The following is a 23696-nucleotide window of genomic DNA, read 5'->3' as shown; positions in this document are numbered from 1 at the left end:
CTCAGGTGATCCGCCCACCTTGGCCTCCCAAAGTGCTTGGATTACAGGCGTGAGCCACTGCGCCCGGCCAAATATATCACAACTTCTGTATAAGACACTCTTTTCTCTGACTCCATCATTAACCAGGAGATGATGCAGTCCTTTGCCTGATTATATCTCCACATTCACTCAGAAGTTGGGGGACCAGTTGCTGATGTTTCACTGTTCGTCTGGCCCCTCCCTCATGTCTGCATTTCCTGTGGATGAGATTTTCCTCTATCATTTAAGTAAATCCCACTCTCTTGATGACCCGCTTTCTCTTCTGTCTTCCAGGTCTGTGAACTCCATCCCAGCAGCATTTAAATCATGCTTACGTATCTTCAATCTTAAAGAAAACTTCTTGCTTAGCCACAAATTCCTTTCTGGCGACTCCCCTTTATTTCTAACTACGCCTCTTCAGTGTCTCAGAAGAGTGGTCTACCCTCTGTTGCCACTCTTCAACCTAGTGTCATCTGTCATCGTTCCTACTACTTCACTGACTTTTTTCTCGCAACAGGGTCTTTCCTTGTCACCAACTGGCTGACTCCTTGGCAGCAGTGTCGTTCCTTTAAGAACATCTTCTGCCTCTTCTCCGAGTCCACCATCCTACCTCTCTCATGACAGCTGCTCAGTCTCCTCTGCAAGCCTCTCTTCTTGTGTTGTCACCACAGCCCCACTTAAAGTCTGTGCCCCTCAGGAACTCCTCGTCTTTCTTCTCTTCTCATTCGACACACACAGGCTAGGTGATCTCAGCTACCTCCGTGATCTTCATACCATCAGGTAGAGTTGCTTCCTCCTCCTGAGCTTCAGACTAGAAAGTCACTGTTGACCATTCCCTCCTCTGTGAAAATACTGCCGTCTATTGGCTGCCCTGATTCCAGAGTCAAGTTTTCCTCCAACTTTCTTACCAAATGTGTCCTAGTCTTCTGAAATCTGTCACTCTCCTGCTTAGAGCCCTTCTATTGTTGGAATTCAGTGTAAATTATAAGTCCAGGGGGTACCTGGCTCCCACCGTGGTGCTTCCCTCCTTGCACTAGCTCCAACTATCCTTGTCTGACCCTTCTTTCGTTTCTGCAGACCTCGCTCTGTTATCTTATGCTGCTGGAGAAAAACATATATAACCTGAAGTCAGTTCTGATTTATGAACTCCAGCCTTTACTGGTCTAAGAAGTTGTTTCAAATGTCCATCGTTCTTCAACCCGTCAGTATTGTCACCTTTCTCCTGTCAGTTGACGTTGCCATCTCCTTCATGGAAAAAGAAAAAAGTGAGCCTATCATGCTAGAATTTTCTGAGCCTCTTCCTCAACACTTAGAAATTTATCTCCATGGGAACCTATCCTTTCTTCTTTATTCTCTCTCCTAGGGTAAGAAATAGGCTCCTACCTTTTTAAGCCCAACCCCATCCCTTCCCGAATCTTGAGGCATGCGTTTTAACTTCTCTATTGATATTGGCCTTTGTCTCAAGTAGTTTCATCTAATGTTACACCTTTATACTCCTTGGGAGGAAAAACAGCCCCTCAACTCCACATTTCCTTCTAGCTACTGACCTAATTCTCCTAACCTTCAGATTTGAGCTTCCTGAAAGAGTAGCTTATAATTGGGTAGCCCTACTTCCTTATGCCTGCTTGATGACTCAACCCACTGCAATTAGCTTCTGTTCTCTGATGGAATTGTTCTTGTTAAGGTTACCAATAAGCTTCATATTTGCCAAAACCAAAGGCTAATTTTTAACCTTTATCCTACTTCATGCCTTCGTGGCATTAGACACTGCTGAGCACCCACCATGGAACTTTTTTCCTCCTTTGACTTACATGACCCTAATTTTTCCCCATGCTTCTGTCTTTCTAGCTTTTTCCCTTGCAGCCTCTTTGGGGGTGTCCTCTTTTCTTATTCATTCATTCAACAAATGTTTATGAAACTGGATCCTGGAGCTGCAGTGATAAGTGGGATACAATCTCTACCCTCATTGGTACAGGATACAAGAGAAACTATCAAATAATTATACACATCCCTGTAGTTACACACACATTCTGGTAAATGCTGGGAGGGGGTGCCTTGGGGGTCTGATCCAGTCTCAATGGTGAGAAACACATGACATCTGAGTCATGTGAAGGTGTCATCCATCTCACTGTACTACCTTTCCTGCTTTTTGGGAATATGAGATTTTGGTGAATGAATGCATATTCATCTTAGTCATACTCTTAATTATTTAATAATTGTCAGTCACATACCCTTTCACAATCTGCTATTTCCAAGTGTAGATATTTTTAGCCTTTTAATATACAGTCTCCTCCTCAGTCCCTTGTTAGTAATTATGGAGATACTTGGGCTGAAATACATTTTTGTAAATCTTGAGTTCAGTTATGCCTTAGTTGAGCAGCAGCAGCTAGAACTTCCCAGAATTCCAGGTGTCCATCTATTTGCAGCTGAATTCCATCCGCTTTCTTAAAATCCGATTTCCCTATGTGGCTATCTAAATTTAGATCTCATGTGTTAGAGCAGGCAGCCTACTACACGCACATCTCTGAACACTACTTTGTGATATGCCATATTGCTGAAGAGGTGTGGATAGAGTACACAGTTGGTTTGAGTCTGGCCTCCATCACTTCATTCTTTTGACAGGTTATTTAAATTCACTGGCCAAGGAAGCAAAACTAGTAAACCAGCATTGAAACCCGGGCCATCTTACTGGGATTGGGAGTTCACCCTGTAAAATAGGCCATGGTCTTGTAAATGACCATTGTCAATGGTGAGGAAACGGTTCTCCCACAGTGTGCTTCCCTAGCCACTCTAGAAGCACAGGAAGCAACTGGCCTTGGAATGAGGCCAGTGCCTAACCTACCTTGGTAAGGAATGATCTAAGGCAGTGCTTCTCAACAGGGGTGATTTTTCCTCCACCCCCAACCTCCACCCCAGGTACATTTGGCAATGTGAGAAACGGACTCACCTATTTCTAGAGAAGTCCTCAAAAGATATTTTTAAAATTGAAAGTAACTATAGACTCAGAGTTTTCTGGAAAAGTGTACAGATCATTTATTCATTCAACACATTCTGAACACCTACTATGAGTCACGAGCCAGGGTTAACCTTCAACAGGCTTGGTCCTTGCCCCCAAGGAGATTATAATCCATCTCCTTTTGAGGTATTGGTGGTCTTCAAATTTTACCATGCATCAGAATCCCTTGGAGGCTTGTGAAGAGCTCATTTCTGGGCCCTACTCCCAGAGTTTCTGATTCAGTAGGTCTGGGGTGGGGCCCAAGAATTTGCATTTCTAACAAGTTCAGGATCATACTTGCTCTAGGGGAATAAGGAAAGAAAGCTCCTGTGGTTTTGAGGATCAACATTTGCAGTATCTGTGGGACACTTGAACAGTTTGATTGTATCTGTCAGAATGTCTTTGGAAAAACGAAGGTTTCATAGCTGATGGCTGTTAGAGACAGACTTGGTGTTTCACTAACAACTAGGATTATTGCTAAAAAGCCCAGACATTTTATTGCCTATTTCTCTAAAACCAGTAAGGTTGAACATTTTTTCATCTTAAAAAAAAAAAATCTTTTTTACATGATTTATGTTTTCATTTCAATTATTTTTTGAAAAAAATTTCTGCTGAGGTCTTGGTGAGCAAATGGCTTTAAACTCCACACTTTTGGCTACGAATGAGATGTAAGATATAGACACTAGTTCTTAAAATTCAGCACTGTTCACTTTTGCCAAGTGAATATAAACTGAATTGCATCAAATTACAGAGAACAGAGTATCTAGAATATTGTTTTCTTTTATCATTTTTACCTTTCCATTGAAAGATGTAATCAGGCAATCAAAGTAGCAAGGGTTAAATTTCTAGACTACCACAAATTAGAATTGACAAGAAAAGCTTTCTGATCCATATTTGCCTGGGAAGGCTCCAAGGGAAATACAAGAAGCAGCAACTCAAATCCTGTTCTCTTCATTATCCTTTTTTTTTTTTTAATAGCTCTTGCATAGGCTCGGTTTTTGGAAGTTGTATGCTGCTAATTTAGGTATATATGTCATTACAATTTTAGCATGGATCCTTCTCAGGCATACACAAGAGATGCCAGACATGTGAAAAAAGGAGGGAGCCAAGCACAGGAACCTCAGGGACACTGTATGACTGTTCTAGAGTCAGAAACCACGTGAACACGTATCGAATTAATAGACCTGAGGCTCAAGTCTGTTCTGTGCCCTGTCTCGCTCTCTCCTCTCAGCGTCCCCTTCTCTTTCTGGAACTGGATTTCACATAATTCTTTAGGTGAGAACTAGAGCCATTCAGTCAAAGACTAAAAAGAGGCAAGGTTGGACCAAGTTTAAGTAAGAATCAGGTAACAATTAGCGGTGTGATGGTTAATGAAATCATTTGTCTCCGCATAAACTCTTCCCCTGGAAGTGTCTTGCAAAAGCTGGTTATTGGTGAAGTAGGATGGAGAGTTAAGGGAATGGGTTACATGACCTCCAAAGCCCTTTTAACTACAAGGTGAATCACAAGTCTAAGAATCTTAGGTCAACATTTATTGGAGTGCAGATATGGACAGAGCTCTGTGCTAGGCACTGGGCCCCAGAGATGTGAAACATGGTCTTGACCCTCGGAGGCTTGCTCCCTAATCAAGGGGACCAGGTAGACAGACATTTAAATAAAATAAAAATGCAAAGGAACATAGACTAGGCATTCTTTTTAGTTCTGGAACTCGTGTTGAGGATCACATTGATTACTTTTAGGGTCAACTCCTAGAACTTGAGGAGCAACTTATTTCAGTTAGAAATTCCCATATGAAAATAAAGATGAAAACATGGAAAAAGATACCCTCAAAAAATTGGAATTCAGTGCCAATTTTATTAGACTACAAAAACATATCATACAATTATTATTTTAGGTATATTTATATAAAGTCATAAAAGCTATACTTTTTGAAAAACATTAGCATAAGAAATAATTTTTTCATTTGTTATATAAGTAAATTAACTTTAGCATCTTAAGGATTCGATGATACAGTTTTTAAATTTATTTTTTAAATTGACAAATAGCAATTGTACATGTTCTTGAGAGCACATAATTATATTTCCATACATATAATTTATAGTTATCAGATCAGGGTAATTAGCACATCCACCATCTCAAATGTTTATCATTTCTTTGTGTTGAGAATGTGCGATATCCATCTAGCTATTTGAAACTATACATTGCATTATTGTTAACTATAGTCATTCTACAGTGCTGTAGAACACTAGAACTCATTTCCCCTATCTAGCTATAATTTTGTATCTTTTAACAAATCTGTCACTCTCCCTTCCCAGCCTCTAGTATCCTCTGTCCTACTTTTTACTTCTATGAGATCAACTTTTTTTAGCTTTCACATATGAGTGAGAACATGCACTGTTTAACTTTCCGTTCCTGGCTTTTTTCACTTAAAATAATGTCCTCCAGTTTCATCTATATTCCATGAACGATGGGATTTCACTCTTTTTTATGGCTGAATAATACTCCATAGTGTGTATATATCACATTTTCTTCATTCGTTCATCTGTTGTTGCACACCTAGGTTGACTCCGTATCTTGGTTATTGAGAATAGTGCTGCAGTAGACATGGGATGCAGACGTCTCTTTGTCATACTCTCAGTGACTTGTTTTGTTTTTTGTTTTTTGAGACAGAGTTTCTCTCGTTGCCCAGGATGGAGTGCAATGGCAGGATCTTGGCTCACTGCAACCTTCACCTCTCGGGCTCAAGCAATTCTCCTGCCTCAGCCTCTCGAGTAGCCAGGATTACAGTTGCTTGCCACCTCACCTGGCTAATTTTTGTGTTTTTAGTAGAGACAAGGTTTCGCTATGTTGGTCAGGCTGGTCTCGAACTCCCAGCCTCAGGTGATCTGCCCACCTCAGTCTCCCAAAACGTTGGGATTACAGGCGTGAGCCACCATGCCCAGCCTCAATGACTTGTTTTAATGAATTTTCTCTCTGAAGACTTACTGCTATTTCCTGCTTATTGACAGCTGTGGCAGCAAGCATCCAAAAGCTGATTTTTCTGAGGTCTTTGAAACTTTTGGACACTTCTCCTATTGGGAAAATAGAATTTTTCTTTTGAATAATTCTCATTTCCCACTAAGCGTATAAGCAACCTGGAGTATCTTGTAAGATCCATACAGATTAATATTTCAAGCATAATAATCCTTATACATTCCTTTTTGACAATGGAGACTATGGTTACGAGTAGAAGTTTTTAAATAAGGACTACTTTTGAGGTCCCAAAGCTTTGAAAATATGAGGTATAAACAAAACAACATATTCCAATGAGATATTGATACCTAGTTTTCTTAAATGTCTCATTCAAAGGTTGAGAATTTCTTCCTGAAATTTAGACAATATATTATAGAAATGTGGTTTGTCTTTTTGTACATTTAGGATGATTATTTTTAAAAATAATTCTAGGCATTGTTTATTTTGTATATTAGTGTAATAGTCAATGCAGTAGTTAGAATTGTGGTTGCTAATAGTCACAAAATCTAGTAAGAATGTGAGTACATGAACCCATCCCCAGGAAACTGATGGGACAAGTAGTAAACTTTTTTTTGACTATTTAACAAAAATATTTAATGCTGCCAAAAAGTATAAAAATACAGTAGGAATGGCAGTACAATACAAAGGAATCTCTCCTAATTTATTTTTTTTACATATTTCTATATTTCATACATGCATTAAAAACAATTAACACATCCAATGAAAAGTTCTGCAAAGTCTTCTGCTGGTGGGTGCTCCTCATGCTTTGTATGTAAAGTTTACTTTGTAAACAAATGACGGTGAGGCAATCTAGAGGTTTAGCAAGCCTCACTTTAGTGTCCGGAGTGGGCTTCAGGTCTGGCTTTGCACATCAATGGTTCAAAATGTATAGCTCCAGAATATTCTCAAGTCATGAACATTAGGTGCCTACTGTGGCCTTTTTCTTTTTCATTCATTCTCATTTAGCCTCTGTTTCATCTGCTGCACGTTCTGAACTGTGGTGGCCTTTCTGGCCTCTCGAATACGTTTCCGTGGAGCATTCTCACTGTTCTCCTCCATTGTATCTTGCATTTGCTGTACATCGGTCACCTGTCAGTTTTTCTTCTTCTAGACCAATTCTGTTCTGATTGTATTTTTCAGTCGTTATTTTGTTTGGTGAGTGATCAAAAGCAGGAGCTAAGTTTTACTTAGAAAGTGCTTTCCACCGTTTCTGTATACTAGAATCTCCCTTTACACATTTTACTGTTTCTATTGTAGCCATGTATGAGAATCTCAGTTGATCTGGGGTCTGACTAAGACCCATTCGGTATTTTCTCATGTTCAATAACACTTTTTTAATGTTAATATAATCTCCTTTTCCCATCAAAACAAGACAAGTGTCTACCAGAGAGAAGGTGCTGAGCACCCAGTGCCTTCACTACAATGGACCACCGCAGGCTCATGGTCAGGGTTCAAGGAGCCAGATTCTCTCACTTTAACCAAGAAATTGATAAATGAAGCTGGTGATTCAGGGACTCCAAAATCTGGCCAGGTAGTGTAATGAAAGTGAGATATTGTTCTGGTTTCACCACTATTGATATTTTCTAATCATAGAAGATGTACTGTGTAATACAACTTCACATCTTCTGACAAGAGCTTCACACTGAATCCTGTTTCTCTAAACAGCATCTCTTGGTCATCTGTTGGCCAGTACTGTGCACATTTAACCAATTCTTTCTCCACAATGCGGTTCAGCATGACAACTGCTTTGGTCTTCTGCTGCTAAACCGTAAGCCAGGAATGGCAGCACATGTTAGGAAGTGGACCCTGTGTTAAGATGTGACTCCTTTGTGCCTCTTCTATGTCAACTAAGCTGGCATTAATATAATCATTCTCAGCATTTTGCAGTTTAACACGACTGTGATCATATGGGCTTACATCTCTGTATCTATTTCGATTTCTGTTTTCTGGAAACTTGGCCACTCTATGAAGATAGTCATGGGACTCATTTCAAATTTCCAAGTACGGCGGCTGCCAGCGATACTGAGCATCCAACTCCTCGAACTCGCGCTCGATGATGGTGGGCATGGCTGGGACGAGTCGTAAATCTTAAGAGAAATGGAAGAGTGAGGATGGCTGCTAAGCTGGACAGACACCCGGTGTGGTTGATTATAGTCAATCATTACTCAAGGAATTTGTATATATTCTATTCATGTATATATATGGTAAATTTCTAATTATCATACTCCTATAAAGTAATTACCATACTCTTATAAAGTGAAGAAAGTGAGGCTGAGAGAAGTTAAATTATGTGCCCGAGGTGATGGCCTAGTGAATGAGCAAACTTGGTTTCACAGTCAGGTCTGTCTGGCTCCCAAGCTGCTGGTGTTTTATGTTACCACATTGTCTTAGTCTGGGCTCTCCCGAAAGCAAAGCCTGTATGGACAACTTGGAGGTAGGTAGGGAGTTTATTTGGGAATGTAACACCAAGGAATAGACTGATAAGACAGAAGAATGACCCCCCGGAAGGAGAGAAGGCCAACCCAAGGGTCCCTTTCAAATTAGCAAACATTATGAATGTCTGCTACTTGATCCTGTGGGAGCTTCTGAGGAACCTTTTAACGTGTATCTCAGAATTGGCCACCCTGGGCTAAAAATGAGACAAGCATTTTTCTATGCGCTTCTGTCCCTCAGTGGTCAAGGGCAAGCTTACAGGCCTTAACTGTCCCCCATTGCCAGATTGTCCACGCCCGAGTGCCAAGTGGTTCCCATGGGACTCCTGTGTCACAGCTCCAACATAGCCCTGGGGCCAGAAACCCGGGGCAGAGGCCAGAAGCAGGTGCTGTGAGGTTGCATCTGCACAAGATGAAAGAAGCCCACCACGCAGGCCTGGGCACCACCACAGTGTTTGAAGTAAGAGGTGAAATTGAGAACACGTGGTATATTGCCCAGAATGTTGAGAGACACATGACCAGTTATAATGAGAGAGTGGAATGAGAATCTTCAGTGTCTCATCATGCATGCATTCATTCATTTATCCATTCAGTCACCAGCGAATGCTGGGTAGTATATGAAGTGAAAGAAGAATTAAAATGAGTCTAGCTGAGTTTCAGATACTACAGAAAAGAAAATAGATAATGTGATAGTGTGTTCTAAGTGCTTCAATAGAAGTATACTAAAAGGTAGTAAAAGTATAGAAGGGAGATACCCACTGTATTCTGTGTGTGGACAGAGAGGGGGTGTGGGGAGAAGGGAGGTCATTTTTCTAGAGCTTAGTCTTGAAAGATAAATAGAAGTCAGCCAGCTGGGGAGAAATATGAGCATCGGCTCTATATTCAAATTAAATTTTAGTATTTCAATATTAAGTTTCCTAAGTATGATCATTGTGGTTATGTAAGAGAGTGTCCTATTTTTAGGAGATACATGCTGAAAAATTTAAGAGTAAAGTGTCATAATGTCTGCAACTTACTCTCAAATGATTCAGCACAGTAAATATTTGGGGATGGGGAAAAGCAGGTGAACACAAATGTAGCAAAATGTTAATCACTTGTGAATATAAGTAAAGGGTATGTATGTGTTTATTGCACTAATCTTACAACTTTTTACAATTTTCTGAAATAAAAAAAGGAGGGGAGAAAGTTAATTAATTGAAGGCCATGGGCAGGGGCTGGGGAAGAGCAGTCCGGGATGGGGTTGTGAGAGGGACAGCAACACCTGAGGACACTGGTTCATTTTTAAAATTGCAGCGGTTGGCCAGGTGCAACGGCTTACACCTATAATCCCAGCACTTTGGAGGCCAAGGCAGAAGGATCCTTTGAGACCAGCCTGGGCAACAGAGCAAGACCCCATCTCTACAAAAAAATACAATATTAAATAGCCAGGCATGGTGGCACATGACTGTGGTCCCAGCTACTCAGGAGGCTGAGGTGGGAGGATTGCTTAGGCCCAGGAGTTCGAGGCTGCAATGAGCTATGATCACACCACTGTACTCCAGCCAGCCTGGGCAACAGAGCAAGACCCTCTCTCTACGAAAAGTAAATAAATTGCAGTGGTTAGTGGGACACCGTGGGACATAAATGCTCATGATAGAGAAAAAACAAAAATGGGACAAGAGAAGGGAGTGATGTATGCTAGAGTGTTGGGCTGCATCCTGAAGGCCTAGGTGACACTGAATAATTTCATGCATCTTTTGTGTTTTAAATGGTCACTTTAGCAGCAGTTTAATAAGAATGGATTAGAAAGGCCCAAAACTGTGGCAGAAAGATGAGTTTTTATGTTACTACAGTAGTTAAGGTGACAGATTCTATAGGCTTACAGGAAAATGGTGCCAAAGATAAAGTGAAGACAGCTTTGAAACTGCAGAGGGCAGAAGAGTCAACAGGACTTGGCAATCCCCTACACTCAGTGAGTTCCTAAGAACATGGACTTGGTTCAGTTCAGGGATGAGGCTTTTAAACCCCAAAGAGAAGGAAGACTTGTGGAGGAAAAAGTTTAGTTTTAGAATGTATTTAACCATGAAATAATGAATTAAGGTGTTTAGTTTGTACATCAGGGGTTTATTTATCTTTCATCACCATAACTAGTACTGCTTGCAGTATAGTAGGTATTCAACAAAATTTTTTAACCTGTGTTTAGAAATCATGATAGTAGATGGTAAAATGCTTTCTTCAGTTGCTGATACTCAGGGGAACTATGTTGTATGTTTTGTTAATGTTTTCTCCCTGAGGGCTAAGCATTTGGTGAACATCTGTCTCCTAACACCTGTTGGACCGGTTTACCTGGCAATCCAAAGTGAACATGTGCCAGGGTAGTGCCACTTAAAGTACCTTCACTTTTTAGAATCTATCAGATGGGTTTAGAGTCAGTTTTGCCTTTCACCAGCTAGTTTTCTCCGTTTCGAAAGTACAAGTATTTCTACTTCTTAGTAAATGTAATGTATGACACATGAATTTAAAGAACGTACAAAGTAGGAAACATTTATATTTCATACAACTTGAATTTTCAAATGCAGAAATTCCCTCTTGGGAGTGAGTCTTATGCTTTGGAGCAGGAATGACAGAACAGATATGGTACCAAAGCCAAGCTCACCTAGATATTGCAAACACACAGGCAAAAGAGGAGGTGGCCCAAGTGTGTCATCAGAGGGTCACTCGGCATCGGAGCAGTTCCTTTGGCGGGTGGTGAACTGAGCAAAGAGGCAAATGAATGATAGGTAGTTACAGAGAGAGAATCCCTACATCAAGGAAATACAACAAACACCAGGACTCGATTTTGATTCTATGTCTAAGAGCCTTCCTTTGACATCCTTCCCCACCATGTCAGGGAGGCTATGTACTCTCACTCCATTCAGTCGTTAGCACTGCTCACACTGGTAATAACTTCTTGTTACCCGCTTTCCTCTTTGGACTTTAGATAGCCCCCTGAAAGCCACCCACCTTTGTGTTCCCAGTGTTTAGATTGGTCCCTCGCACAACGTCAGCGTTCTGTAACTTTCACATACATGAATGAACAAATGGACAAATGAACATACATGACTTCCTAAAAGGATATCATAGCTCTTGATAGTCATGACAGCACTAGTATTAACCTTTGTTTTGTAATGAGTTTCAATTTAATGTTGTTAAGGAAAATACAGGATTTTAAAAACGAGTACACACACATACACATATTCCAGAGTCTTTCTAATGAGTTCGAATATTAATTTGTAAAAGAATCTAACAACACATGCTTTAAAAAATAGTGTTTGTGGCCAGGCATGGTGGCTCACGCCTGTAACCCCAGCACTTTGGGAGGCCGAGGCAGGCAGATTACCTGGGGTCAGGAGTTCGAGACCAGCCTGACCAACATGGGAAAACCCCATCTCTATTAAAAATATAAAAATTAGCCAGGCATGGTGGCGGGTGCCTGTAATCCCAGCTACTCAGGAAGCTGAGGCAGGAGAATTGCTTGAACCCAGGAGGCAGAGGTTGCAGTGAGTCAAGATCACGCCACTGCATTCCAGCCTGGCGTACAGGCTGAGACGGAGCAAGACTCCATCTCAAACAAAAAACAATTCGTGTTTGTGCCAGGCACAGTGGCTCATGCCTATAATCCCAGTACTTTGGGAGGCCAAAGCAGGAGGGTCTGTTGAGACCAGGAGTTCAAGACTAGCCTGGGCAACATAGTGAAGCCCTGTCTCTCCAAAAATAATAATAATAATAATACAAAAATTACTCAGACATGGTGGCCTGCACCTGTAGTCCCAGCTACTCAGGAGGCTGATGCAGGAGGACCACTTGAGCCCAAGATGTCAAGGCTGCAGTGAGCTGTGATTGTGCACTGCTCTCAGCCTGGGCAACAGTGTGAGACTCTGTTTATTACTCTAAACACTATCACTAGTACTATAAGAGTAATAGAGTTTATTACTAAGTTGTTTTAGGATCTGTCAAATACAGAGATGCTGCCCCAATCTGGTCAGACATTTCTGATTGATTGATTGATTGATTTTTTTCAGACAGTATCTCACTCTGTCATCTAGGCTGGAGTTCAGTGGCACAATTATGGCTCACTGCAGACTTGACCTCCTGGACCCAAGTAAGCACCTGAGTAGCTGGGACCACAGGTGTATGCCAGCATGACCAGCTACTTTTCTTATTTTCTGTGGAGTTGGTGTCTCTGTTGCCCAGGCTGGTGTTGAACTCCTGGGCACAAGAGATCCTCCCACTTGGCCTCCCAAAGTGTTGAGATTACAGGTGTGAGGCATTGCACCCAGCATCTCTGATTCTTTTGATTCCATTGAAACTAAAGTTTCAGTACATCAAGAAAGAAAGCAGCCCAAAGGAATTTACGCTGTCCCTTTATTCACTATCAGGGACAGTGTTAATAGGGACTGCTTCCGGCTGTCTGCACAATGCCCTTTACTGTCCAAGACCAGCACTTCCAAGACAGTGTGGTTCATTTGGTCTTAAGAACAGATACTGAGGAATTGGTCCATAATCCACAGCAAAGCTCTGTAGGCACCTGATACCACGGAGAGGTGTTCTGACATTCTTACACGTCCCCCAGGGCAGAAACTATAGGTTCTGAGTGACATCTCGTCATAATTCAGTGGAAGCATTAAGAGGCAAGCAAGCATAATTCTGGGCAAAGAAGGGCTCCCATCATAAGAATTTTGCAAACCGCATACTCTTTTATTTTGTAACAATGCTCGTAATTTATCTTTTGGAAAGAGGCACACAGATCTTGATGTAATTTGTGTAATAGATACTGTTTACTAATGAAATACCCTTTTCAAATGAAAGGAAAATATTAGTTTCCTACATCAGGTGCTGTATTAGTCCGTCCTCATGCTGCTAATAAAGATATACCCAAGACTGGGTAATTTATAAAGGAAAGAGGTTTAATTGACTCACAGTTCAGCATGACTGGGGAGGCCTCAGGAAACTTACAATCACGGTGGAAGGGGAACCAAACACGTCCTTCTTTACACGGCGGCAGGAAGGAGAAGTGCTGAGCAAAAGAGGGAGAAGCCCCTTATAAAATCATCAGATCTCATGAGAACTCACTCAGTATCACAAGAACAGCATGATGGTAACCACCCCCATGATTCAGTTACCTCCCACTGGGTCCCTCCCACAACACGTGGGGATTATGGGAACTACAATTCAAGATGAGATTTGGGTGAGGACACAGCCAAACTCTATCAGGTGCTTATGACCATTTTAAAACCTGAAACATAGTGGTATTCCTATTGTAAATTTTCCTAGAAAAACACCATTAGATAAAATGCAACAAGCGCTAAAATAGCATTTTATATTGTAGAATGATAATTTTTATTTTCTCCTAAACATAGGCGACTAACCCGTATCTTTTTTTGAGTCTCACTCACTCTGTTGCTCAGACTGAAGTCCAGTGGCACCATCTTGGCTCACTACAGCCTCTGCCTTCCGGGTGCAAGCAGTCCTCCTGCTTCAGCCTCCCAAGTAGCTGGGATTACAGGTGTGTGCTGCCATGCCTGGCTAATTTTTGTATTTTTAGTAGAAACAGGGTTTCACCATGTTGGCTAGGCTGGTCTCAAACTCCTGATCTCAAGTGATCCACCAGCCTTGGCCTCCCAAAGTGAGCCACTACGCCTAGCCATATCTTTATATTAAAAAAAAACAACAACAAAACAAAACCTAAAGTCCTGTTTGTAAGTACTCTTTTCCCATAGTATTAGACAGACAACATAATGCTCTGTAGCAACCCACCCCAAACTCAATGGTTTGTGTTAACATGTATGTGTTCTCATACAGGTCTTAAGGTTGGCTGAGGTTTAGCATCTATGGAATGGGCTCAGCTCCTGACTCTGCTTAAGGCTGTGGGTAAAGGAAACCAATCGTTAGTCAGTTGAAAATAAGCTTGCCCTGTATTTGGTTCATGAGGTTTTGCCAACATACATAATTATTAAACTTTCACTGAAAATGTTTAGCAACAATATTTTTTATGAAACGGGAGGGTAAAGTGAGAAAACTTACAGCTGGACCAGTGCCTTACCTTTAGTAAGTTCTCAAATAATATTTGGGAAAAGAATAAAACAATGGAATATAAAGAAATCAGAGACGATAAAATTTCTTAAAACTGTAACTAAGCAAACCTTGGACAAAACCTGACAAAACTAAGCAGCAGAACGCTTTTTCCCCATTGCCTTTGTCATCAGTTATGCGAATAACATCTCAGGAGGACTTCAGGCTTGGCATGGCCCACACACATTATCTCTGCTCCTTGCCGAAAACCCATCAGTAGTGCTGAAGGAGTAGGATAGGGATAAAGAATGTTTTGAAAGATGGGAGACACATGGACCAGTGGTAATTAACAACACGAAACCTACACCTACAAATGTGTGTGTTGTGGCGGGGGGGTGGGTAAGAATCAAGTTTCAAGAAAGGGGAGCCTTCAGGTACCCCTAAAGGTGGATTCAGAGTAGGACTGAAAATTCAATAATTAATGAAATATTGTATAAAGAATAACTAAACTGGACTGGGCATGGTGGCTCATGCCTGTAATCCCAGCACTTTGAAAGGTTGAGGTAGGACGATCAGTTGGGACCAGGAGTTCAAGACAAGCCTGGACAACATAGCAAGACCCCATCTCTAAAGAAACTACAAAAATTAGCTGGGCATGGTGGCACCCACCTGTAGTTCCTCAGAAGGCTGAACTGGGAGCACCACTTGAGCCCAGTAGGTTAAAGGCAGCAGTGAGCTTTCATTGTTCCGTTAACTATAGCTTGGGCAACAGAGCAAGACCCAGTCTCTAAAAAAAAAAAAAAGAAAGAAAAGAAAGAAAAATCACACTTCCAGTTTCCATCCTCAAGAGTGTAGTTAGGAAACCACTTCTCCCCAAGTATAAAACGTGAGGTTGGCCAGGCACAGTGGCTCACACCTATAATCCCAGCACTTTGGGAGGCCAAGGCAGGCAGATCACAAGGTCAGGAGACCAACACCATCCTGGCCAACATGGTGAAACCCCGTCCCCACTAAAATACAAAAAATTAGCTGGGCGTGGTGGTGCACACCTGTAGTCCCAGCTACTCGGGAGGCTGAGGCAGGGGAATCGCTTGAACCTGGGAGGCAGAGATTGCAGGGAGCTGAGATCGCGCCACTGCACTCCAGCCTGGCAACAGAGCAAGACTCCGTCTCAACACAAACAAACAAAACTTGAGGTTTAGTCTCCAGCAGTGTGCCATAGAACTTTCCGTGATGATGAAAGTACTTTATATCTGCATTGTCCAACTAGTGGCTCAATAGCCACCTGAAATATAGCCAGTGTGGCCACACATGGTGGCTCACACCTGCCCAACACTTTGGGAGGCCAAAGTGGGTGGTTCACTTGAGCCCAGGAGTTCAAGACAAGCCTAGGCAACATGGTGAAAACCTGTTTCTATAAAAAAACACAAAAATTTGCTGGGCATGGTGGCACACACTTGCAGTCCTAGCTACTCCGGAGGTTGAAGCTGAGGCAGGAGGATCTCTTGAGCCCAGGAGGTTGAGGCTACAGTGATCCATGATTGCACCACTGCACTCCAGCCTGGGTTACAGAGTGAGACCTTGTCTCGAGAAAAACTCGCAAACAAAAATACACGAAATATGGCCAGTGTGACTGAGGAAATGAAGTTTAGTTTTAATTTTGATTCAAATAGCCACATATGGCTAGTGGCTGACGTATTGGACAGTGAAGCTCTAGACTCAGGAATACTGGGCACTGCTGAGGATGGGATGGATTCTCTTGCAGAAAAACAGGAAAAGTGAGTAGAATTCTTCAAGTGACTGCTGAGATCTGTCAGCCTCTTCTATTACATGGCACCCAGGTTGGAGGATTCCTTTCTGACAAAATTGTGCTGCCAAATTTATATGAATAGCAGAATAATACTCATATTATTAATAATAATATTCAGTTATTCCCAAGAGAGCAGCCGGCACTCTAATTCATCACCCAGTGACAGCACCCTCACCTAGAGTCAGCATTTGTTGTGGTCGTTTTGTTTTGAGATGGGGTCTCACTGTGTTGCCCAGGCTGGCCTTGAACTCCTGGGCTCAAGCAGTCCTCCCCGCTCGGCCTCACATCCATCAGCATTTTAAATGCCTCCCTCTCAAATGTGACTAGGTAGCCAAGGATCACCATGCACTTGGGGAAAGCTGCCCAGCTGAAATGGAAATCAATGCAAACAGAAGAAAAAGAACTGAAACAAGACATGACAGGGAACATAAGAAAAAAAAATAATTTTTTTAAGAGAGAAGATATTGCAACCTAAAACAAGATCAGAGGCTATATAAAAGATCGGAGGAACACGTTTCTACATTCAGGCGCCTCCTGACTCACCTGAATTCCAACAGAGCACAGTAAGCGCCAGTTCTCCGCCTGCCCTGGATTGGGCCCTGCAGTTGCAGAGAAAGCTTGGGAATAAAAATGGAGGTAAATCTTTAAGTGATTACCTATTCTTCTGACCCACCGGCTACAAATCGGTGTTCCCACCACTTTCTCCTCAGGTTCAACTGATTTGACAGAGCAGCTTACAGAGCTCAGGGAAACACTTTACTTATGTTGACCTATTTATTATAGTGGATACAGAGGAACAGATGGGAAAGATGCATAGGGCCAGGTATGGGGGAAGGGTGCAGAGCCTCCATGCCCTTTCCAGGGGCACCACGTTCCAGGAACCTCCACATTTTCAGTTATCTGGAAGCTCTGCAAACCCAGTCCTCTGAGGGCTTTATGGAAGCATCATTACATAGGCATGATTGACTACATCATTGCCTATTGCTGATCAACTCAACCTTCAGCACCTCTTCCCTCCCCGGAGGTAGGGGGAGTGAGGCTGACATTCTAACCCTCCAATCTTGCCTTGGTCTTTCTGGTGCCAGCCTCCATCCTGAAGCCACCTAGGGATCCCCAGCGATTAGTCATCTCATTAGCAAAGCAAGATACCTTTGTTGATCTGGCTGTTCCTAGGGCTTGAGGAGCTGTGGCTAGGAACAGAGATGAAGGCCAGTGGATCACTGGAGGGCTCCCACTATCTCACTTTTGGGGCAGAAGTGGACATTCTGAGGTGGGGAGTGGTTGGTTCAGAACCTCTGACTTGCGTGTTCAATCCCAGGCAGAGAGACGTCGCTGGGACCCGCCAGAGTAGGTCATCTGCCCACGTGGCAGTCACCTGCAGGTGTGGGTGCAGACACGTCTAGCTGAGAGTCAAGTGCCACCATTCCAGATGCCTGTCCCCAGAAAGAAAATCTCAGACCAGCAGAGCTCTGAATGGAGGTTTGATCCGAATACCAAGGACAATATAAGCAGAGCTGCTTTAAGAATGCTGTTGCTGTGGTCCATGGGAAAGACCCTTCATGCCTGAATTATTTTGATTCCAGATTGAAGGAAAATGCTAATTTCAGGTAGTTTTATAGAAGTTAGGGTTTTGGACATTGCTGTTTGACTGTAAACTCTCAATGAGGTAGGGAAATAAATCAGAAATCATGGGTGTGCATTTGTAGAGACTTGACAGACTTATTTTGCAGTTGGGGCTTCAGGGCCCAGAACCTTTTAGCATCCCTGCCCTAGTTGAAATCAGACACACCCTCTCCCTGGTATCCAAACAAAGCTAGTTCAGGTGCTGCCCTGAAGGGATTTGGTTGATGTGAAGTCTCAAGTCCTTAAATTAATCAACAGGAGTACTTCCTGGACGGGACTGATTTGATCAGGTGGGTGATATGTAAGTTCTCCTCCTTTACAGGGGAATACAGCAGGACTCAGAGAGTCCCACTTCCCACCTCCCACCTCAGACGCTCTCAAGATGGTGACCTCTCTGGGTTTTAACACCTGGAACAAGCCGGGTGTGGTGGCTCACATCTGTCCATCCCAGCACTTTGGGAGGCCGAGATGGGCAGATCAGCTGAGGTTGGGAGTTTGCAACCAGCCAGGCCAACATGGTGAAACCCCATCTCTACTAAAAATACAAAAAGTAGCCAGGCATGGTGGTGCATGCCTGTAATCCCAGCTACTCTAGAGACTGAGGCATGAAAATCGCTTGAACCTGGGAGGCGGAGGTTGCAGTGAGCTGAGATCATGCCACTGCACTCTAGCCTGAGCAACGGAGCAAGACTCTGTCTTAAAAAAAAAAAAAAAAAAAAAAAACGCTTGGAACAGGCAGAGCCTAGAGGATGCGTGTGGACTTCCCATCTGTGCCAAATGTGCCTTGGAGAAAACCCACATAGCTGAATGATTCAAGTCAAGCAGCACGGGAAGGGATCAGCCACATAGCAGTGCCCCATGCACCTTGGCGGAAAGGAATTTTTCTGTCCATTGACATTTGTAGGTGTTCAGTTTGGAATCAGTCCGTTTTGGGAGTCGCCACCCATCAACTTGTCAGTCCCAAGGGCACTCATGAAGCAATCACCCATTGAATCTGCACTGGGGCCATCCTGCGTCACCGAGAGAAACGGGAGGCTTCCACAGAGAAAGTGAAGGTCCAAGGTCCCACATTGTGTGTCCAGAAGGCCAGACTGTGCCCCTGTGGAGTCCTCCAATGAGGCAGATGAAGAATTTTCATTCATGGGGAAGCCCAAGGAACAGGAGGCAGAGCCTGAGAACAGGAGGAGGGCTCAATCAGCCAGCCAGGCTTTGGCATTTTCAGGACCAGGTGAATGACAAGAGGAAGAGAGATTGGCTGGCATTTGAAAACAGTGGAGCCTGGAGTGATAGAAGCAGGCGGCTTCAGAAGAGAAGGAGGTGCCTTGCGCCTGGAATGAGCAGATGTTAGTGAAGAAAAGGAAGAAACCGAGGATAAGGAGATGGAGCGGCAGTGCAGCACCCTGTGTCAGGGAGCACAGGAGAGGAGACAGGAAGGTGGGAGGCACGGGGCGGGGGGTGAGGAGTGGCGTCCTGGGGAGCTCAGAGCAGTTCTGAGTATGGAGAGTCCACAGACAGTGAGGATGAGACGGTGTCTCGCCTGATGCAGGCCCTCACTGGGAAGAAGGGCCGAGTGACAGTTCAGAACCTGAGGCTGAAGCATTGAACCAGAAGGAGCCATTGCAGGAGGCAAAAGGCACGCTGAGGATGCATGGTGCCCCCTCCAGACTGTAGGAGACCAAGGAAGAGCCAGCGGAGAGCAGGCAGGTCCGCAATACTCTGGATGCGCTTAACACCAAGAGGAGAGTCAGGAGGAGCAGGAGGCATGGAAAGTTCAGAAGCTAAAACGAACAAGGGGACAGGGACGAGGAAGAAGAGCTTGAGAAGGAGGAAGCAGAAATTGAGCACCTGGGAAACCTGGCTGAGGAAGAGCAGCAAGCTGAGCTTCAGGCGTATGGCAAGGTCATTACCAGCAAAGCCATTCAGGGCAAATATGAGAAATATACAAAAGAGCTTTCAGTGCCCCCACCCTGGAGGATCATTTCAACAAAGCCATGCTTCCTAAAGTCATGCAACAACTTCGGGCACTCTGGTTATACCAAATACACCCATGGTGGGGATTGAGACACCACCTCCTTCTACCCAACATGGGGCCAAGAGAGTGCCCAGAACACAAAGTTCTTCAAACAAAAGGCAGCTGAAGCACAAGATGTAGTTGGGCAACCGTTTGCCAAGAAGCGGAAGAGTACGTAGGAGTCAACTCCTTGTTCTCCCCAATGTGGAACTCAAGGGGAAGTCTCAGCATCTGGTCCTTGATTTGCTTTTCCTGTTATTTACATGGCCCCTGAATCCAGCCTTCAGACCTACTGCCATGCCTGTGATACTGCGTGGCCCAGTTTTTGAAGGTGCTTTGTGAAATTTAGACCTGTGCTGGAAAAATCCCCCAGAAAAGCACTATCCTGGTAGGATTAGAGGCTTCCCACTTATTTCCAGGAAATCTTAGGTTTCATCAATGCTAAGACTTCCCATATTTACATGAGACTGTTCTGATTTTTAATTTTAGAGATGGAGTCTCGCTACATTGCCCATGCTGGATTTGAACTTCTGGGCTCAAGTGATCCCCCTGCCTCAGCCTCCCAAGTAGCTGGGATTACAGGCTTGTGCCACCACACCTAGCTCTGAGTTTCATTTTCTAGCCCCTTATCTTGGGTCAGAAACATGGGCATGTAAGTGGACAATAAATTTAACTCTTAGGGTTAGGAGTAAAATGCCAGGAAATCTAAAGTCATTGAAACTTGTTTTTCATTTCTGGAATAAGTACATTTTTCTAGATAGACATACTTTTTGATCCATTTATGTGTTGTTTCAAGAAATAAAAGAAACACACACCCCCAAAAGAGAAAACAACATACAAGAAGGAATGCAACCTCTGTGCCAGGCCATTCCCAGTGTTTCACTGGTGCCCTGGGGTAGACATGCTTTTTTAAAGAAGACTAGGCTGGGCGCGGTGGCTCACGCCTGTAATCCCAGCACTTTGGGAGGCCAAGGTGGGCGGATCACCTGAGATCAGGAGTTCGAGACCAACCTGACCAACATGGAGAAACCCCATCTCTACTAACAATACAAAATTAGCTGAGCGTGGTGGCGCATGTCTGTAATTGCAGCTTCTCAGGAGGCTGAGGCAGGAGAATCACTTGAACCCGGGAGGCAGACATGGCGGTGAGCTGAGATCATGCCATTGCACTCCAGCCTGGGCAACAAGAGCGAAACTCTGTCTCAAAAAAAAAAAAAAGACTAAAGTGCGCCAAACCTGCATTAAATTGAAGAATGTCAGACCTGCCTCTTAGACCTAGAGTGTGGCCTGCACATCCAGGTTCATGACACAGCATTGTCTTTTGAAAGTAATCTGCCAAAGTCAGATGTCAGCCGAGGGTTCTACACACAGAATATGGAGAGAGATCTGAAACTCTGATGGAGCACGTCCAATTAGCATGCTGGAGAAAGACACATCCCCCAGTGTCGTGCTGCTCAAACTGGCCTGGACCATACCCTGCTATCAAGAATCAGCCTCACATTTGCTCCTGCTGGGTGAAAGGAGAGTGTCAGAGAAAAGAGAAGCGTCTCTACAGACACAAGAAGCCTACAGATCTGGATGATACCCTTGCTGATCAAAATGTTGAAGATTCATATTATGGAATCAATGACCCTGTAGCAGAGAAGCTTCCAAAGCAGACTTCAACCATGCCTCATCTGGACGCACAGAGGACGAGACTCTCACGACATTAGAGGTAGATGGTGTGGGTGAAACAGATCAGAGAAATCATTTCTACCAGTTTGGAGAGATTGACAATCACTCTAATGCAGAAACAGCAGGGTGCTCTCACCCAGTTTTCCACAAGGCAGGCTGCAGACATGGCTGCTGAGAAGGCCTTTAATAAGTTGATTGTAATGGCCACAGACTCAACATGAAATCAAGATCTCAAGCAGCCAGAGGAAAAGAAAAAGAAGGACGGAACCACATACTCTGGGATCAAGCTAGAGCCTTTCCCAGGACTGCTGTGAGCTCTTCCTCCTGTTGTAGCAGAGGATGCAGCAGCCAGCTACTTCAGCCTACCCCTAAGTGATCCTCCACCACTGTGGTGAACATTGCCCTGCCACCCCCCACTACTCCCCGTACCGTCAGGTTTGGGGCTACACATGTTCCACCCAATGAGACCACCTCATTCCTTTCATGAAGACTCCAGGACCACTCCTTCTCAGGACCCTCAGAGGATGGGAGCTCGTGCTGGAAAACACAGCAGCCCCCATCACATTAGCACTACTCTGGGGCTCTGTGGAAGAAAGGGCACTTAAAAATCCCAGTAAATGAGTTTTGGAGTAAATATATTTTTCCTTCCTTTGTAGTTTCCATGGTAGCTGAATATGCTCAGATATGGACAGTCGGTGAACGACAGCCATGCTTCTCTACGCATAATCGAAGAATCAGTGGCCTTCAAAATAAGCTGCTGTGGACACATCTGGTTACAAATACAACATGACTAATAAAACCTAGTGCCTGTTCCACTCACCTCTGTGGGAATAAGTGACTGGGTGAATTGGAATGCCCAATGGAGCTGCCATCTCAATTACATGTTCATTTTGTAACTTCTCGGTGGGGGTGGGCAGGGGAGAATTGATCTTCAGTAAAAGACTTTTGGGCCAGCTGGGCTCTGTGGCTCATGTCTATAATCCCAGCACTTTGGGAGGCTGAGGCGGGTGGATCACTTAAGGTCAGGAATTCGAGGCCAGCCGGGCCAACATGGTGAAACCCTTCTCTACTAAAAACACAAAAAGTAGCCGGGCATGGTGGCAAATGCCTATAATCCCAGCTACTGGGGAGGCTGAGGCAGGAGAATATCTTGAACCCAGGAGGTGGAGGTTGCAGTGAGCCGAGATCATGCCGTTGCACTCCAGCATGACAGAACGACACTCTATCTCAAACAAAACAAAACAAAACACCTTTGGGCCATTTTTATGTCCATGGGGGTATTTTTCTTTTTCTTTTTTTTCTTTTTTTTTTTTTTTGAGACAGAGTCTCGCTCTGCCGCCCAGGCTGGAGTGCAGTGGCCAGATCTCAGCTTACTGCAAGCTCCGCCTCCCGGGTTCACGCCATTCTCCTGCCTCAGCCTCCCGAGTAGCTGCGACTACAGGCGCCCACCACCTCGCCCGGCTAGTTTCTTGTATTTTTTTAGTAGAGACGGGGTTTCACAGTGTCAGCCAGGATGGTCTTGATCTCCTGACCTCGTGATCCGCCCGTCTCGGCCTCCCAAAGTGCTGGGATTACAGGCTTGAGCCACCGCGCCCGGCCCATGGGTGTATTTTTCTTTGTATCATCTTTAAAAAAAAAAAAAGAAAGAAAAAAATGCTGGTACTACTCACTGCCGTGTGTCAGGGTGATTTAACTCTTTTGATGTCACACCCTCAGACAAGTAGAAACCAGCTGCCCGCAAAGCCCAAATGCTTTCTTTCCTCTCCTCTTCTTTATTACTAAAGGAATCTGACTGATAGTTGTACTTCTCTATATCACCAAAAAATAAAATAAAATAAAAAAATAAAAATTACTTTGTATTCTTATCAGTCAGATGGAAACACAAATTTCATGGAGCTGTGTATTATTGAGAAAACCTGGTGTCTGGGATGAAATTATGTTCAACAACGTCCTGTAAGATGCTTTCTTTAACAAACGGAAATGAAAAGCATGGAGCGTTTGAGTGGAAGACTTGTGACCTCAGCTGGAACTATGATCTTCCACATTCACCTTTGTGTGTCTTCAGGGGCTCGTTGGAATTCCCTGCTCTGG

At 43.7% G+C, this 23696-nt stretch overlaps 1 protein-coding gene and 1 pseudogene across 2 annotated transcripts in view; one reads left to right on the top strand and one right to left on the bottom strand.

Moving 5' to 3' along the window:
• HMGB1 (high mobility group box 1) overlaps window positions 1–23696 on the top strand; it is a 154798-nt gene that overhangs the window by 54772 nt on the left and 76330 nt on the right. The gene's annotated exons all lie outside the window — the stretch shown is intronic.
• LOC721878 (tyrosine-protein phosphatase non-receptor type 2) lies at window positions 6837–8092 on the bottom strand (annotated as a pseudogene).

This window comes from Macaca mulatta, chromosome 17 (genome assembly GCF_049350105.2).
Source record: "Macaca mulatta isolate MMU2019108-1 chromosome 17, T2T-MMU8v2.0, whole genome shotgun sequence".
Taxonomy (NCBI): domain Eukaryota; kingdom Metazoa; phylum Chordata; class Mammalia; order Primates; family Cercopithecidae; genus Macaca; species Macaca mulatta.
The sequence above is the reverse complement of the archived record's forward strand: the minus strand, read 5'-3'. Positions and strand labels throughout refer to the sequence as shown.